Consider the following 17,499-nt stretch of genomic DNA (forward strand, 5'->3'; position numbering starts at 1 on the left):
TTCCTCCACCAGCATCATGTAGTGATCTGGCCACTATCCTGCAAGAAGAATGGCTTAAAATCCCTCTGACCACTGTGCAGGACTTGTATACATCATTCCCAAGACGAATTGATGCTGTATTGGCCGCAAAAGGAGGCCCTACACCATACTAATAAATTATTGTGGTCTAAAACCAGGTGCCGGTCTCATTGTCCAACCCCTGTATGTATAAAGGCTGGAAATTGGGACTGTGCTTAACTGGATCAGTGCTCTAGAGAAATGTAACATTTTTATAACAAGATGTAGATATATAATAAGATGTAGATCTTAGATGTAATGTAAGATGTAGATTTTAGCACAGGAAGACAGAAACATCTAAACGTTCGACTCTTCCAGACTACAATAAACATCACTTTAAAATATCTGTCACATTTAAGAAAATCTCAAACTACAGTCAGTCTCCTCAACACACCTGGAAGAAGAAAGCAAAAATACAACCATAGCCACATGACCCTGCAGGCATTTGATTGGTTAGGAAGTCGCTTAGCAGGGAGCAGGAAATCATTTCCTGCATGGCTTTGTTGTTAATGACAGCACTGTGTCATCATGCAGGCTGTGCGCAATCCTCCTCCTCTTTTAGATGAATTTAGTGACAGATCCTTTTTAAAGCCAATAGGACATGAATTGAGACTCACTGACCTTTCTGCCGCATTAACAAACAAAAGCGTCTGTGTGTGTGTGTGTATCCCACAATGACAAGATGATAATTCTCGTCTGTCTCTGCTTCAGCTTGGGAGAAAATGGGTGTTCAGCACATTACTTTAACATTAGGAAGTCATTCACACACTCGAGACCAAGATGAATAGCTTCAGTAATGGCAAAATATATCAGGATAGCGTTTCAGACTAGATGGGATTTTCACTCTCAACCCCTAACACAGAGAAGATTGCACTGTGATAGTTTTGTTTTTTATTATCATATTACTATGATGTGTGCTTGGCCTAATATTTATGTGTTGTAACATTTTATTACATTTTAGTGTTTCTGCAATTTGAGTTGATTATGGCTTCAGTATAGATTTAAGACATATAGGAGGCCATGTTATATTCTGTTTTCATACTGTCATACTTTATACATGCAAACTTATTGCTGTAAAAGAGAGTGGCATTTACTGTGGTCACAAAGAACATTACAGAGCTCATAGAACACAAACTGTAGACATATTTTTGAGTGGCCTCTGTTTGTGTAATTGATATGGAGTCTCTGTAAGACACGTCTGAAATTGAACTTGGCAATTTGGTAGGCAAGATATTTTTTGCAGTATAATTTATGTTACCTGATAGCATTCAATGTGTGGACAGGATGCAACATTGTTGATGACTACATAATTCCACTTTAACTTTTTACAACTGATGTTGTCACAAAACAGTTTTACAGAGCTTGTATCAATGGTCTTTTTATGCACTTGTTCTGCAAACTCTGCACCCATTTACAAGAGCCATTATTTTCCATTTTTTCTAGAAAACAAAAGTGCTTTTTACATTAAGTCCTTTTGATCTTAGTTATTAGCAATACTGAAAAGTGGACACCAAGAACATTTTCAATTTTATCCATATTGAATCTTCATAGCTTCTCCCCTAGGGCTCTACATAACCACCAGCCTCTGTATGTTCCTGGGTGAAACGGTGGCAATTGCCGTTTTGTTTGCTACATCTGGAAGGAACTTAATTGCACTCTAAAAATGTGTATAAAGAAGAAACCCAAATTGCAGTTTGTGACATTTTGATAATCTGTGTGAAAATAAGTATACATCCTTTGCAGAGAGCATTGTAATTCTAAACTGTATACTGTAGAGTCCCTGAATTTATCATACAAAATAAGTGAAACTGAGCATCCAAAAAAAATCTAAGAAAACAATTAGTGACTGATTATCTCAAACAGCTGAGGCTCTGGTTCAATATTTTTTGCTGGATCTGACTGAAGCGGCTGTGCAGCAGTAGCTGCTTGTGACTTCACTCTTGGGTATATAGGCATTTTCCCAGGCCTCATTGGTTGAGTGTAAAGTTCCTGCAGAAACATTGCAGCAAGAAAATGCAGGAACACCAAAAATATCAAAGTAGGCCAGTGCAATGCATTGTGGGATGCCTGGACACCCCTTGGGTTTCACCATGAGACTATCTGATATTACTTTTGCTCACACCAGACTGGTTCATATTTGAAGGAGAAGCATACCATCAGGCTGTGTTTATCAAGCTATGGCTTCTGTCTCCTTGTTGAGAAGTGTAATGACTATGCATATAAAATTGAGATTATGGGTATCACACTTAATCTTTCTTGTAATTTGATTCCATAAAGCTAGAGGGTTCTTTAGACTTGTGATTACCAAATGTATTACTATATGGAATATTTTTATATCCGTAGTCTAGGCCAAAATGTAAAGCAAACAAAGACCATGCAAAGAACCAAGTAAGCCATTTCATGGCTCTTGGAAATATATATATATATATATATATATATATATATATATATATATACATGGAAATATATTACCACTTTCATCAGGTCCATCACAAAATGCCACCAATGTGGAAGCATGACCCTGCAATACGCCTGGAGAACACAACCTGCCTTGCTTTGTTATGTTAGCTAACAGACATGCACACTGGCTTGCACTGTGCAGTTAGAGAGTTTACCATTTTTCTCCCTTGAGAAGAGAGAGGAAGCCTATATCTGACCGAGCCATTTTGTTTTTTACTCGTTTACTGACATTAGGCTTTCGTAAACACATTAGATTGGTTGACTGCAGAGCTAGTAAATGGTGAGGAAATATCCTCAGAATTTCATAGAAATTGGGCACTGCAAAAGAATGTGAAGAAATTTTTTTCATTCTACGGATAATATTGTGTTCAAAAGCATGTGAGAGTTTTGGTTAAGATAATTTAAAATGGTGATTTTGATGTTCAAAATCACCATAATACACTACATCATAAATGTAGTGTATTAATAATACTTAATTAATTTAATACTTAAGGTAGTGTCGCAGTCACACAGCTCCAAGGACCTGGAGGTTTTGGGTTCGAGTCCCGCTCTGGGTGACTGTCTGTGAGGAGTTTGGTGTGTTCTCTCCGTATCTGCGTGGGCTTCTTCTCGGTGCTCCGGTTTCCTCCCAGTCCAAAAACACACATTTGTAGGTGGATTGGCGATTCAAAATTGTCCATAGCTGAGTGTGTGAGTGTACGTGTTGCCCTGTGAAGGACTGGAGCCCCCTCCAGGGTGTATTCCTGCCTTGCGCCCAACGATTCCAGATAGGCTCTGGACTCACCACAACCCTGAACAGGATAAGTGGTTGCAGACAATGAATAAATAAAATAAAAATTGTTATTTTAATGCTATGCAACAGTTACCAAAATTTTACAAAATAGTAGAAATATATTTTTGGATATTTAATTACATTTACTCGTCACAAAAAATGCATTCAAACTTATTTATAAGCCTAATATAATGGACTTTAATACACAGAAACATATTGAAATGTAGGTCTCTATGAGCACTATTGTGTAGAAACCATAATTGCTGGAAATCTGTGCCTATTTTTTTCTTCCACTCCTCTAAATTGCAAAGGGAAATTTGTTACAGGTACATAAACCAATCCTCTGTAACATTAAAAAGACCTTTGTATTTTCAATTCTACAAGCTTCATATACCATATAGTTGCACTTTGTAGTTTTACAACTACAGATTGTAGTCTGTTGCTCTGCATACTTTGTTTGTCCGGTTTCTCCCTGTTTTCCAGTGGTCAAGACCACCACAGAGCAAACTTTATTTTGGTGGTGGATCTCAGTGCTGCCATGACATTGACATTGCCATTGGTGTATTAGTGTCTTTTGTGTCTTTTATAAAGATCACATATATGGTAAGTATAATTGATAAAATGGACAGAGTGTAGAAAAAAATATAATTTCAATGTTTTGTCAGTTTGCTGTATGTATTAAATAAAGAATATGTTATGATTGGCTTTATAATAATATTTTTACCACCATGTTAAAATACAGCATGTAATCCTTTTCAAAACACAAAAGCACAACTCTCCAGATCTTCCTTCGAAAGAGAGAAATGCTACAGGCAGGTGCACACGAGATGTACTCTGTGAGAGGCCATATGGGCTTCATTTCTTGCCTGAAGGTGCACTTGTTTTAGTGACTCAGTGACCCTGCCCCCTTCTCTTCACATGGCATCCTCACTCATTCTCATCATCCTCAGGCCATCCCCATCAGGCCAGTGATTGTGTATTCTCTCCCACTCTCCTTTATAAACTTACATGATGTACTCCAGTCCTTACACTACCTCTGTGGAAGCAGTGCTGATGGTACGTCCCAGAAACACAGGACCTGGGGGACGGTTGCTCCACTTTCCCCTCTCCTCCGTTTATTAATTTATCTGTGTTTTATTTGTACCAGGCCTGGACCGAGGTCGAGGATGGTGCCTTTGTAGCTGCTGAATGAATGTGGAGTGCATTTTCAAGCACAGCTTAGATCAAAGTCTTGCCTTTGTACAGGATTGCTCCTTCTTTAATTAAGAGGCCAGAGTTATTATTTTTGTTTTGCTGCATATTCATACTAATGTTATTTAAATGTTATTGCTGATTGGTATTAATGAAATAAAAACACAAATTTAAGGTTATTAATAAATAATTTGTGAACCATCTATAGAAGGGAACTGAAGCTGGAAATTCTTTGCTGAAACAACCAGGGACCTCTAGTGTGATTAGTGTAAGGCATGCATTGTGTTTTATCACTTGAGATGTCTGCTGTCTGTTAGACTATTTTTAATCATCGGATTTACTTTTTATCTGCTGTTTAAATATAGACATTCATCACTAAGTTACCAATCGTTTTGGACATTTCTCTATGGATAAAATATGATAATGCATTTAACTGAATGTCACTGCACTCAGAATGTGAACAACTCTAAGGGGAAAATAAAACATGAATGAGCAAGGATTCATAGGCAAGCTTATACTACAGAAAATCATGGATACTAGAAAGCCCAGGAAACATATGGAAACTTACCAGTTGGCTGCTCATGCCTTCACATTGACTCATATGGCTTGAGTGCTTTCCCCCTTCAATTACATCATGTAGTGATAGAGTTTACTAGGGTGACAAGATCTGAGATGGTGAAAAAGAGGACACGTCTCCTGGGGGTGGGGGGCGGGAGTGTGCCCGACTACTGACGAAGCGAAGGTTATCGACCAATAACGGTAGCTCTACAGTCAGACCGTCCAATCAGAAGATTGTCGGCTACTTCACCATGCCCCCTTCTCACTCAAGCGAACCAATTGGAGTAGGGGAGGGTGGAACTAGTTTGTGAACGAAATGCTTCTCGAAGTTCTATGTAAGCTCTAGAAAAACAAAATCCTGGATGTTCGTGAAATTCCGGCCGGACATTTTTTAAGTCTAAAAAAGAGGACATGTCCGGGTAAAAGAGGACGTCTGGTCACCCTAAGTTTACCCACAGCGTCTCCTACTATTGAATTGCAATATATTTGTACAGTTCAATGCGTATTTCTGAGAAAATCTTGACACAAGTTGAGTCTGCTGAACGTGTTTCAAAGGTCACATGATTTAAAATGACTTTTGTAGATTTGGTTAAACGTGTTTGCGAACCATGACACAGGAATATTTGAAAACCACTGAGCTGAAGTAAGCAGGCACTACCACTCACCCTTGTTCATCAGTAACTCTCAAAACTGTATTATAACAAGGGTCCCAATTACACAAAGTGTAACTTTAATCCACATAGCAACTGGCGAAAAGCACTTATTACCAAAATCGATGTCTAACGCAAAAAAAGTGAGCTAATCTGGCTAAAGGTAGCAGCTGTGAAACCTGGCTCACTGCTCAGCAACTCTCAGAAACTGATTATAACACTTTTGTCAACAAAACTATCAACTAACTAGCACTGCACCACAGGAAAAAAGGACAACAAAATAGCTACTTATCTACTGCTCCAACTTGTGTCCTCAGGTCTGTTTCAGGTCACTCTACTGTGTAAATTCAGTCTAGTATTAATTAATTTACTATTGTACGGCCGCGCATTCTCTCTCTCTCTCTCTCTCTTCTCCTCCTTGCTCTCTGCAATATAATATCTGTACAGGTGTTCTGAAAATCTATGCTACGTAGTCAAATCATCCTACGGTAGTGCATATTTGTAGACATCCCCATCTAATCGTGCTACAGTGTCAGTGTCCTACCACGGCGCTGCCTTATCAGAACGTGCTTCCTGCATTAAAACTGTACGTGGGACAGAGAACAGACTGCAAGTAGCATGAAATTATGGGCGTTACGATGAAACACCAGAATTCTCATGTAAAAGCGATATGCGCATGCGCAATAGATCTTGGTAGGACCTTTCGAATGGTGGGATAGAATTTCAGAACACTGGGAGTAAGGAGCTAGATTATTCTTGTAGCTAGGCAACCATCCACCTGTGAGCTATGTGCCGTTAAGTTTTACCCATTTTTCACGAGAGTCCTCCGCCCTATGATTCAGAATTGCTTAGTGCAACAAACTAGGAGGCGGTGTAGCCACAACAGAGACTCTTTTCTTCCTATTACAGCTCCATGGAACATTACAATAATTTAGAAGCTGTAAGTTCCTTTAAGTGCTAAATATTAGGGAAACAGCTCTGTATTTACTTGAAGTCATATGCATTTACAATCTCATTTTGTATTCGTAAAGTGTGTGTGTTAGATATTTAGGGGGCCAAGCGTTAAAGGTGCTTGGGCCACTCTTGCTTTTGCTTTGATTTTTTTCTTCTTCTTATTATTATTATTTCCAATTTTTTATTTATTTTTATTATTATTATTTTTCTTCTCCACTTAAATGGTTTGTGGAGCCCAAAACATAAGTCATCCAGACCCCACATTTCGAGGATTGGTGCAGTTGGTTACCCACTACTCAGGCAAGTAAAATTACCCCAATTAGCCTGATGGTGACACTATAGAGCAAAGTTTTTGCCTTTTGGCCCATATCTCTTTAATGACGGCACCTAGGCTGAAAATTCTTCCTGCATTTTGTTCAGTCAAGTTTTGTGCATTTTTGGCTCATTAGGTGTGTTTAGCTCCTCCCATATACACCACTGCCATATTTAGCAAAAACCACAAAACCATCGTTTTTCTACTAGTCCAAGATATTTTAAAATACCCCAACAATACACACATCATAATGTTCAGAGGTGTCTCCTGATTAATTATCTTCAAAATAAATTAGAATTTGTTAAAAATATGGCAGCCACATGCCAAGTAGTCCCCCTGGGGTGGAGCTCATTTCACATAAATGGCTATAGATCAGGATCGCTGGCACATATGCTAATGAATATAGCATTCTTGTTAGGCACATCATTCTGTGGAACTCATCCAAATTCCGTGTCAATTAACTCATAGGGGGGCTCTGAGGGTCCTACTGAAATTAAATCTTGCAAGGTGCATCCATGAGTTACCTGTTGACCAGTCCATTAAGGGCAACACGTTCAACTGAAAAATATGGCTGCCATGTCCTCATGTTTTAATAGCCTCTAAAATGTCATGTCCATCAACCTCAAGGTGGTGCTATTCAGAAAAACCAAGGTTAACAACTTCTGTCTTTACCTCACAAATGTTTTATCTTTTTATACAGTGCACCAAGCCTGACAATTTTGTATATACATATCCATTACAAAAGTGGATAGTTTTTGTTCAGTTCATGAAAGTTTGAAAAATGCCCATTTTGAATCAGTCACTGGGAGTGGAGTCTCAAAGTAAATAATTATCAAACAAATGTTGAGATTTTTGCATCTTTTGTCTGGAGTACAACAATCAATCCGCGTGGTGCTGGGTGTGTTTTTAACCGCTTCTATAACTTTATTTTGGATGTTCAAATTGTGATGAAATTAAAAACCCATTTCCCCAATGTCAACCTGAATCAGAATTTTAAATACATTTTCATAAGCATTTTGTTATAATGATAATAATTCAAAGTATTTGAAATGCTTGCAAAAATAGTGCTTGATTCCATATTACCTCACCATTTAAAGAGGTTCAAGATGTGATGGGTGTTCATAGGTCCTTTGTGGCGTAACATACAAGCAACTGCCTCCTTCACCCATAGGTTTGGGGTTTGAATCCCAAGCTGGGCCGCAGTGATTGAAAAATGCTTTCATGAATGCTGTGAGAACCTTGTACACAAATGTGAGATAATCTTCCAGTACAGTGTTTTATTGTTGCTAATAATACCCCAAAACTGAAATGATTAGTATAGATTTTTTTCCTTCCATACGTAGAGTTTTGCACAGACCAAACCATAAGATGTAGAGACATGAAACATGGTCAACTAGTATTACTCTTCTCTCACTACTCAGACAAATTAAATGACCCCAATAAGCATGATGGTTGCATTATAGGGCAATATTTTGGCCCATTTTATTTAATTATTTATAATGATAATAATTCAAAGTATTTCAAATAATGATGAAATGCTAAATAAATTGCTATTTTTTTCCCTGCATAAAAATGTTTGCCCACACCAAATAATAAAATTTAGCTTGTTTCCATATTACTCCACCCTTTCAAGAGGCTCAAAATGGGGCTCTGCACAAGTCACTTGTGACTTAACAAGAGAGCAACTGCCTCCTGACCCATAGGTTCAGGGTTCAAATCCAGAACTGGGCTGCAGTGATTGAAAAATATGGTTACAATTGCTGTGGCAGTGTTATATGTAGAGAATGTTACAGGAAGGTATTCGAATGAAGAGACATCAGACATCTACTGTTCATATGAATTGCAAAGTCTTAAACAATTATTCAATTTGTGCTTAATCTTTACTGATATTCAGTTTCAAACAGTGTAATGAATGATTAAGGAAGGCTATGGTGCAAGCTTTTAGTGCTTTACTTGGAATGCAGATAGTCAGGGTTTGAATCCTATAGCTTTTTAGTTTGGTGTGTTTAATGCATGACTCCTTATTCATCCCAACATTAAAAGAGTGCAATAATTAATAAGTGTCCAAGTATCTTCCACAACCTCTTAGTGATTGACCTTGGAACTAGACCACATAGGCTCAAATCCAACTGATGTTTAAGTGTCTAAACTGGAATGTCAAAAATTATTTTACAAACTGAACATAGAATGAAGTATATTTTGATGAAATGATGAATATATTCATGCATGACTATATACATTGACTCAAATTTTGAATAGTGTAATGAGTGCAGTGAAACACCAAAAATGCAAGTAGTGCTACCTGATAGCAGTTAGCTTTATAACTGAATGTTCTTGGATTCAAATCCAGCAGCTGGTTGATATGCTCAATTGAAGCTTTTTCAATGCAAAATGTCAGATGTTGAAAATTTCACAAGTGTATACATTTCAGTTAAAGCAAAAAGAGTTACAGTGAAACCCATGGTGCCAAGTAATGTCATGTCTTGCTTGGCCCCCTATAATTGCTGCTTGCAGCTATGGTTTGTTTTTGTATCATCAAATCAAATCAAATTTTATTTATATAGCGCTTTTCACAACAAAAAGTCGTCACAAAGCAGCTTTACAGAAATCCGGGTCCAAGCCTCCTATGAGCAAGCCAGGGGCAACAGTGGCAAGGAAAAACTCCCTCAGCACACAAGGAAGAAACCTTGGAAGGAACCAAGACTCATACAGGAACCCCATACTCCTCGGGCCGACACCGGAGACACAACAGGGAACAGAACAGAAGTAAAAGTGAAATGATGACAGATGAAGGGGTTATAGTAATGTGAATGTAGTATATGTGATGTATGAGTCTGAGGAAGGAGAAGGTGATCAGTGATTCTGTGTGAGTTAAAACTAGGTGCAGAGTTAATTTGAGATAAAACAGCATGGCCAAGCATGATAGTGTAAATGAGACAAGGCCAGGATCTTGTACAGGACACACGGGCTGGATCAGGGCAGTAGGACGTCTCAAAGCATGTTTGTTTTTGTAAATCGTGTTGTAGGCTTTTATATTTTTTAACAATGTTTTTAATGGTATGAATAGAATACTGTTTATTTTAATTATCTTTATAGAACATGAACATTATTTAAAGAAGAGTGTTACGTTATTGTGAAATTATGACACAAGTGGTGACCAAAACTCATTCATTCATTCATTGTCTGTAACCTCTTATCCAGTTCAGGGTTGAGGTGGGTCCGGAGTCTACACAGATTCACTGGGCAGAAGGCAGGAACACACCCTGGAGAGGGCACCAATCATTCGCAGGGCAACACACACTCACATATTCACAACTATGGACAATTTTTAGTGTAGCCATAACATGCTTCACATCTCATAAAATTCTACAGCACACAAATAAGAACTGAAAAGCAGTGAAGCAGACCATGTGCTTAACCAAAAGAACAAGATTAATTCAAAGCCAAAAATCAACTAAGAACTAAATGCAAGATAAAATGTAATAGATAAATTTGTTTGCACATATAATTATGTCAAATTATTATATTGTGACAAGCAAAACCCAAAAACATTACATTTTAATAAAAACATGACCACCACTTGCCTTGCACCCAATGATTCCAGGTAGGCTCTGGAACCACCGCGACCCTGAACTGGATAAGCGCTTACAGATAATGAATGAATGAATGACAACCACTTTTGTTACAGGACACTCATAACATTTGTCTAGTTTTGCCAATTTAGTGATTTTGTTGCTAGATTTAGCAACATTTCATATAGCGAGTTATTTTCAAAAAACGACTAGCAACAAATAGCGACTTCTCATAGATGAAAATTGCCGTTGGCAGATCTTGTCAGAACAGCGGGACAGAGACTCGGCTCTGTCTCCACGGCTCCTCTGTTCTCAGAGAAGGAGAAGCAAACTCAGTCCGATCCGGCAGCTGACACAGACCAGAATGTGAATGTGCACGATGCTGCCAAGGACAAGGACAAATTGCTTCACGTTTAGTTTATTCCTATTTCTGAACTCCTGAACTGAGATGACACGATTTATTGAGCCATTTTGCTTTATTCAAACAGTAAATAAAGAGTACTTTATGAATGTATGACACGGTTGTTATTTCCCTTATGATCTGGAAACAAACTGGAAAAAGCTGAGATTGAAGTGATGAGAAACAGAACTGCAATGAGATAGTATGAGTGACGAAATGAGTTGACTCTTTACAGAATTGATTCGTTCAAACGTTCACATCAGTCATTTGAACAATGGTGTCACACATATGCAGATTAGCGTATTTCACCATTTAGTGGAATTTATCTACATTTAAGCAGGCTTTAGCTGCTTTCCCCTGAAAAAAAGTTGGGCAACTCTGCATTTGGCAGACAATAACTTGTAAAAATGTTATAGGGGTGAAGGTTGTGTAAAGAATCTTGCCCAAGGACTCCAAAGTTATATAATATGTCATGTTTATCCTGAGCAAGCAATTATAATTTTGAAAGGCAGTAGCGTTATCACTGCGCTATTCCAGCTGCCTATAAAATGGTTTAATCTGTCACCGTCAGTGGTGTGATGGAGCGTGTTGAGCAGTCAGCTTCTACTTCAGTGAAATGTACTTGAGCACTGTGTCTCTGTTTGTGTTGTGGAGGCTGTTGCTTGTCTCTGGCCTTCTTGGGACATCCACCTTAAAGACTTAGACTTAGACTTGACTTTATTGATCCCACATCAGGGAAATTCACTTGTTACAGCAGCACACAATCTTCGGCATTGGACAAGAAAAAAAAGGAGCAATCTGTAAGATATTTAATGTACTTAGTCTTAAAATGTCTGTGGTGTGTGATCATTGATTAAGGAAACAGTAAAAGCTAAAATACTGCTGCCTCTCATAGCATTGCTGAAGCAGTATATTCTCTTTGAGAACTGCCCAGTGCCCTTTGATCATCATCAGTGCCCTGTGAGCCCGCTCTCCAAGGTCCTGCCTGTCATCCCACCCTCTGTCTAATCACATTACGTTCAAACTCACTGCGTTGCCAGGTCTACAAACATAGTGTTTTGCAGCCATGGAATGACCAAGTGAACAGTTATTGTTATATTTTACTGGAAAAAAAAAAGCCACATTGCCTTTCTAAAAATATCAATGATCAGAGACAGAGTAAAATGTGAGGAAATATTGGCCTTGTGTTTGAAAGTGGAGGCAGTTTAGAAGCAGCAACACTAAAGTCATCCACCATGATGACCGACTTGTCCAATCTGAAACTGGACAGGTAAAGACACTACATATCACCTAATGGCTTCCAACCTTGTAGCTTAACAAAACTAATTAAATAATTAATTATTAATTAAATAACAATGGGCGGCACGGTGGCGCAGCAGGTAGCGTTGCAGTCACACAGCTCCAGGGGCCTGGAGGTTGTGGGTTCGATTACCGCTCTGGGTGACTGTCTGTGAGGAGTTGGTGTGTTCTCCCCGTGTCCGCGTGGGTTTCCTCTGGGTGCTCGGTTTCCTCCCACAGTCCAAAAACACACGTTGGTAGGTGGATTGGCGACTCAAAAGTGTCCGTAGGTGTGAATGTGTGTGTCTGTGTTGCCCTGTGAAGGACTGGCGCCCCCTCCAGGGTGTATTCCCGCCTTGCGCACAATGATTCCAGGTAGGCTCTGGACCCACCGCGACCCTGAATTGGATAAGCGGTTACAGATAATGAATGAATGAATGAAAGGATAAATAACAATGAATTATCACTGACTCCGCTACACTTCACAACAGAGCCAGAGATGGTTATTTTTCTCCTGAATAGGTAACAGCAAATCATTTCTGAAAAAAATATAGAAGTATACACCTATGTATAGATTAAAAGGAGTAAAGGCCATAGGTTGTGTGTTTTAAATAAAGAAAGTGAGGCATAGTTATGTCTGAAAAGGGTTAGGACTGTGTTTTGTGTGTTTTATACAAAGAAGGTGACAACATGATTGAAAGGTGTAAATACCATTGTTGTTTGTTTTAAAGAAATTGAGGCTTTTCATTTGTGTTTCTCCGTGGTTTGTGTGTGTTGTAAACAAATTAAGGAGCAAAAATTGCGTTTGAAAAGCCTTGCATATTCACCTATTTAAGGTGGAATGGAGAAAACAAGCTTGTTAGTACACAGCAAATATAAGCATTTCACTAGTAGGCTGATGTTTTAGTGATATGATGTACCTGGAGGCAGTGCTGCTTTTGAAGCAGAAGGAACGTAAATGGTTACCAGCCAAAAGGTGGTGATGAATGTGATTGATTAAAACGGACTGTGTTGAGATTTTCAAATACTAAGCTCCGTCTAGAACCTTGTGTTTGCCTGCTTTTCTGATTTACTGATTTATGGCACCGTATTTGAAAATATCCACCCAGTCTGTTTTAATGGATCACTTTCATCCCTGCCTGTTGGTTAGCAACCATTTACATTACTTCTGCCTCTAAGGCTGTGCCTGCAGAACCATTTTGAGTAGTGCTTTTGCACATGTATTTTCAGGCCCTGGCTTCATACCATTGCACTCACTCCACCATGCTTCATAGCTGAAATAAAGTTTTTAATGTTCGTTTGTGTTTTTTGTGTTTAAATGTGATGCTTGATTTAACAGAATGTTTATATTCTGGTTCATCTGTCCACTGTTTATTGTTCTGTAGTTTGGTGATTCATCTGGGTATTCTTAGGTGGGCAGTAAAGTTCTTGGAGAGCAGTGGTTTCTTTTCCAGTGGACAGCACTCTTGTTATGGATTTCTCCTTGTAAACCCTTGAATCTAAATGCCATCAAGTGTGAAAGATGCGTACAAAAGTATTCCTACTCTAGGGCTCTTTGTCAGTTGATGATTTTACAGCATGACCTTACATTGAACTTATTGTTGTACGCACACTCCTTGAAGCATTGGTCCTGAATTTCTAAACTATCTGCCTGGCTGTTGAGTTAATATGGCCTTATACAAAATTATTTTATGGTTCATTGGTGTCTTATGAGTGTGCAACCAAAGTGTTATCTTTAAAATAATATACGGCTCAGTGCTGGAATATACTTTTCTTACTGCTATTGGTATCAGACCAGTTTTTAACTGTTTTAGCAGGACATTTTTGCTCAATAGCAATGATTTTACATATTATTTATTTAACAATCATTTGTTCTTATTTTTCTTATCTATGTATTGTATTATGCTCATTTTTCATAGTGTCCAATAACTGACAGAAAACAATAAATGATATTAACTCTGTTTAAAAATAACTGTGTTCAGACTGGTCAACATTTGCAAAACTTCAAAGGTGCCCTTTGGTGTAATTTCTCTTGGAAAGAAAAGAAAAGAACAGTCTGTCTCAGGTTCATAAAATATTTTAAGCATGTAGGAGTATAACTTGAAAAATCTGGCATCATTAAATGTATTAATGCAATGTATTAACCAATCCGTCACTTTCTTTGAGCATTTTCCATTCTAGACTTTCATTCCTTAAACAGAACAGGAACTCCTTGAACTGGCAAATTGGATCTTTTCATACTATGTCCAAACCTTATTGTTTTCAAGCCTTTTTCACCCCTTGCTAAAGAAATAAAGGATGGTGGTTTTTATTGCCTGCCGTTTCTACTTCTTTTGTGGTGACCCCTCTGTGAATGTCAGCAGTGGGGCATTGTGCAGGAAAAAGAGAATAACCTGTTGTTTTAACCTCCATTTCACAGACTCATATGGATTCCAGAGACCGTGTGTGCTGGTCACAGTGTCAGGACTGAGAGTGGAGGCATGGATGATCTAACTGGACATCTCATCAGAGCCTAGTGGCTGGCAGGATTTGGATAGGAGGCTGAAGATGTGGCAGGTCAAAGAGAGTGAATGCACACAAAGGAAGCGGATGGCTATTCCTGCCCAGCAGTACTAATCCACAGAGGCTCTGTCTGTCCTGGGTTCTCTATCGGAGTGCAAGCTTCCGCAAACACTGAAGGCCATCCCATCTCTACTTTGGTGAGTGAAGGAAACAAGAAAACTATTGCTATGCTACTGCTATTAAGAATACTCATCCTGTTAATACTGTTCTCTGCAATCAATATGATGAGCCTTGTTTATGATTCATTTAAAAGTTGTTAAAGAACCTTAAACACATTTTATGGATTTTCTTCCCCTGCAAATCACATCTCAGTGTATCACACTACAGAAGGCCTGTGTTCTTTGCCCATAACAGCAGCCTTTTATCTGCCTAACCCTGATTAAGTGTGGCCGAGTCCATAATTTACTTGTGTGTTAGAGATCTATTGAAAGGATGAGTGAACTCATGAAATGGACTCACTGAGGTGTATATGAGGCTGGATATGGTTCAGATAATGCAATCATTAAATGTCTGGCCTGGCCCTTAGACCAGACATTGGCAGCAGGTGGCAATAATCTGCCAACAGTTAGGATGTACAGATATACAGTAACAGGTTGTAAAGATGGATGGAAGCTCCTATTGAATGCAACAGATGTCTGTGGATTGAAATGTTTATTCTAGTGCAGGGTAGCCTTTTTGCCCTGATAGAGCTGCTTTCAAATGTCATTCTTGGTGGATAGCTGCCAGTGTTTTGGAACTGTTTTGCTCTTTAGAAGCAACAGTGAGGTTTTCTGAGGAGATTGTGTTGCCACAAGACAGTTTCACCATTTTTGGTACTTTTAACATTTTGCCTCAGGTGTGAAGTAACAAGGGCACCAACAATGTAGAGCATGACTAATGTTTGTTGTGACAGTGCCTGCTCTGGGACAGTCTCTTTTTACTGGGACAATGTGCATCACTGTTTAACAAAATCATTGGCTAAATCAGAAAATGTTAAAATTATCATTGTATTTTAGCTTTTTTATATTTTGGCAATGTTATATATTAGTAATAAACACTGGTTATGGAAAATTAGAGAATCTATTTACAATGCAATAAAAACAAGAATCTGTGAATTATTCATTCTCATGAACCTTTGTTTAACTGAAAATATACCAAGAAATGATTTCCAATGATTACAAATAGCAACTTTTTTTTAAAACATAAACTAATTTGAACTGCATAAACAGTTACAGATAATGACTGACTGACTGTATGAATGGAGTTGATGCCTATACACTCCAAATAGTTGAGGCATATTTACCACTGTGTTATATCACTTTTTTTTTTAATCGTTTGGGAACCGAGGATACTAAATGTTGAAATTTTGCAAGAGAAATTCAACTGCCCATTCTTGATACAAAACTTCAGCTGCTCAACAGTCTATGGAAACTGTTTGATTGTTCTCTTCACGATGACCGTCATGACCGGCATGCTCTGTCTGAGAAGTTGAAGGCATGATTTTGTAGTATGCATGCAAAATGAAGCCTGGTATTACTGTATACTTGCTGAAATAGCCTTAGACTTTCCAAGAAAGAATGTTATATTTAACAAATCACAGATTCTTTTATTATATTTTACAGTTGTATTTTACAATGATCTCAGTTATTTTCAGGCCAGAGATGCTTATTTAATTTCTTATACAGAGTTGCCAGTTCAATGGCCATTTTACTGAGTACACATACCATAGGTCATATTTGCCATGGTCCAGTTTCTAAACTCAGTCCAGTTTTGTTAACACCAAAGAAAACAACAATGTAGAAGATTCAGGTACTGATTTATCTTTTTGTTTTCATTAGATGTTACATGTAGAGTCAGAGGATGGTGATTCTCCCTTGTTGGTTTTAGAAATTGTGATCAGACTGAGGTATGATGACAATATTTTTGACAGTTACATTTGACCAATGCACTTTTTCAAGCTCTACCCATAAATTTTGCCTCAACAAGTCCTAGCAAAAAGAGGTAACAAAATTCAACATGGGCATTAAAATATTCATCCATTTCATTCATTGTCTGTAACCACTTATCCAATTCAGAGTCGCAGTGGGTCTGGAACCTACCCGGAATCAAGGCAAGAATGAACACACCCTTGAGGGGGTGCCAGTCCTTCACAGGGTGACACTCACTCACACCTATGGACACTTTGGAGTCACCAATCCACCTACTAATGTGTGTTTTGGGACCGTGGGAGGAAACAGGAGCACTTGGAGGAAACCCACGGCATCACAGGGAGAACACACCAAACTTCTCACAGACCAGAGTCACCCAGAGTGGCATTCGAACCCACAACCCCAGGACCCTGGAGCTGTGTGACAGCAACACTAGCTGCTTCGGTTCAAACGACAGCAATATGCATGAACATAAAACATGTGAACCAGAATTCTTTTGGTTATTAATTACCTATTCTCAACACAGCAGCTCAACATTGTCCATAAGGCTGAGACAGGATCTTCCTGATGGGTCATTGATGTGACAGAATGTTAATTCAGTCATTGACGTCAGCAGAAATGCAATGTTTAGCATCAAGTTGCTGTAGAGTCTTGTCGATTCAGGTTCCTGGAACAGGTTTGTGTAATCTACATAAGTGAGCTGTGTGGTAATGGACGGTTTCAGGAACACTTCTCGCTCTCAGCGATTTGCCCAGGTGTTCTCATTAGCACCTTCTCCTCAGCCTTCAGGGAGAACAGCGGAGGGTGAGGACAGCGAATTTACAC

The 17,499-nt window shown here is 38.6% G+C and overlaps 1 protein-coding gene across 1 annotated transcript in view; it reads left to right on the top strand.

Moving 5' to 3' along the window:
• Window positions 1-17,499, top strand: part of lrrc7 (leucine rich repeat containing 7) — a 182,785-nt gene that overhangs the window by 19,332 nt on the left and 145,954 nt on the right. The window contains exon 2 of the mRNA XM_066665951.1: window positions 14,625-14,904. The gene's annotated coding sequence lies outside the window, so the exon portion shown is untranslated. The remainder of the gene's footprint in view (window positions 1-14,624; window positions 14,905-17,499) is intronic.

Source organism: Hoplias malabaricus, chromosome 3 (genome assembly GCF_029633855.1).
Source record: "Hoplias malabaricus isolate fHopMal1 chromosome 3, fHopMal1.hap1, whole genome shotgun sequence".
Taxonomy (NCBI): Eukaryota; Metazoa; Chordata; class Actinopteri; order Characiformes; family Erythrinidae; genus Hoplias; species Hoplias malabaricus.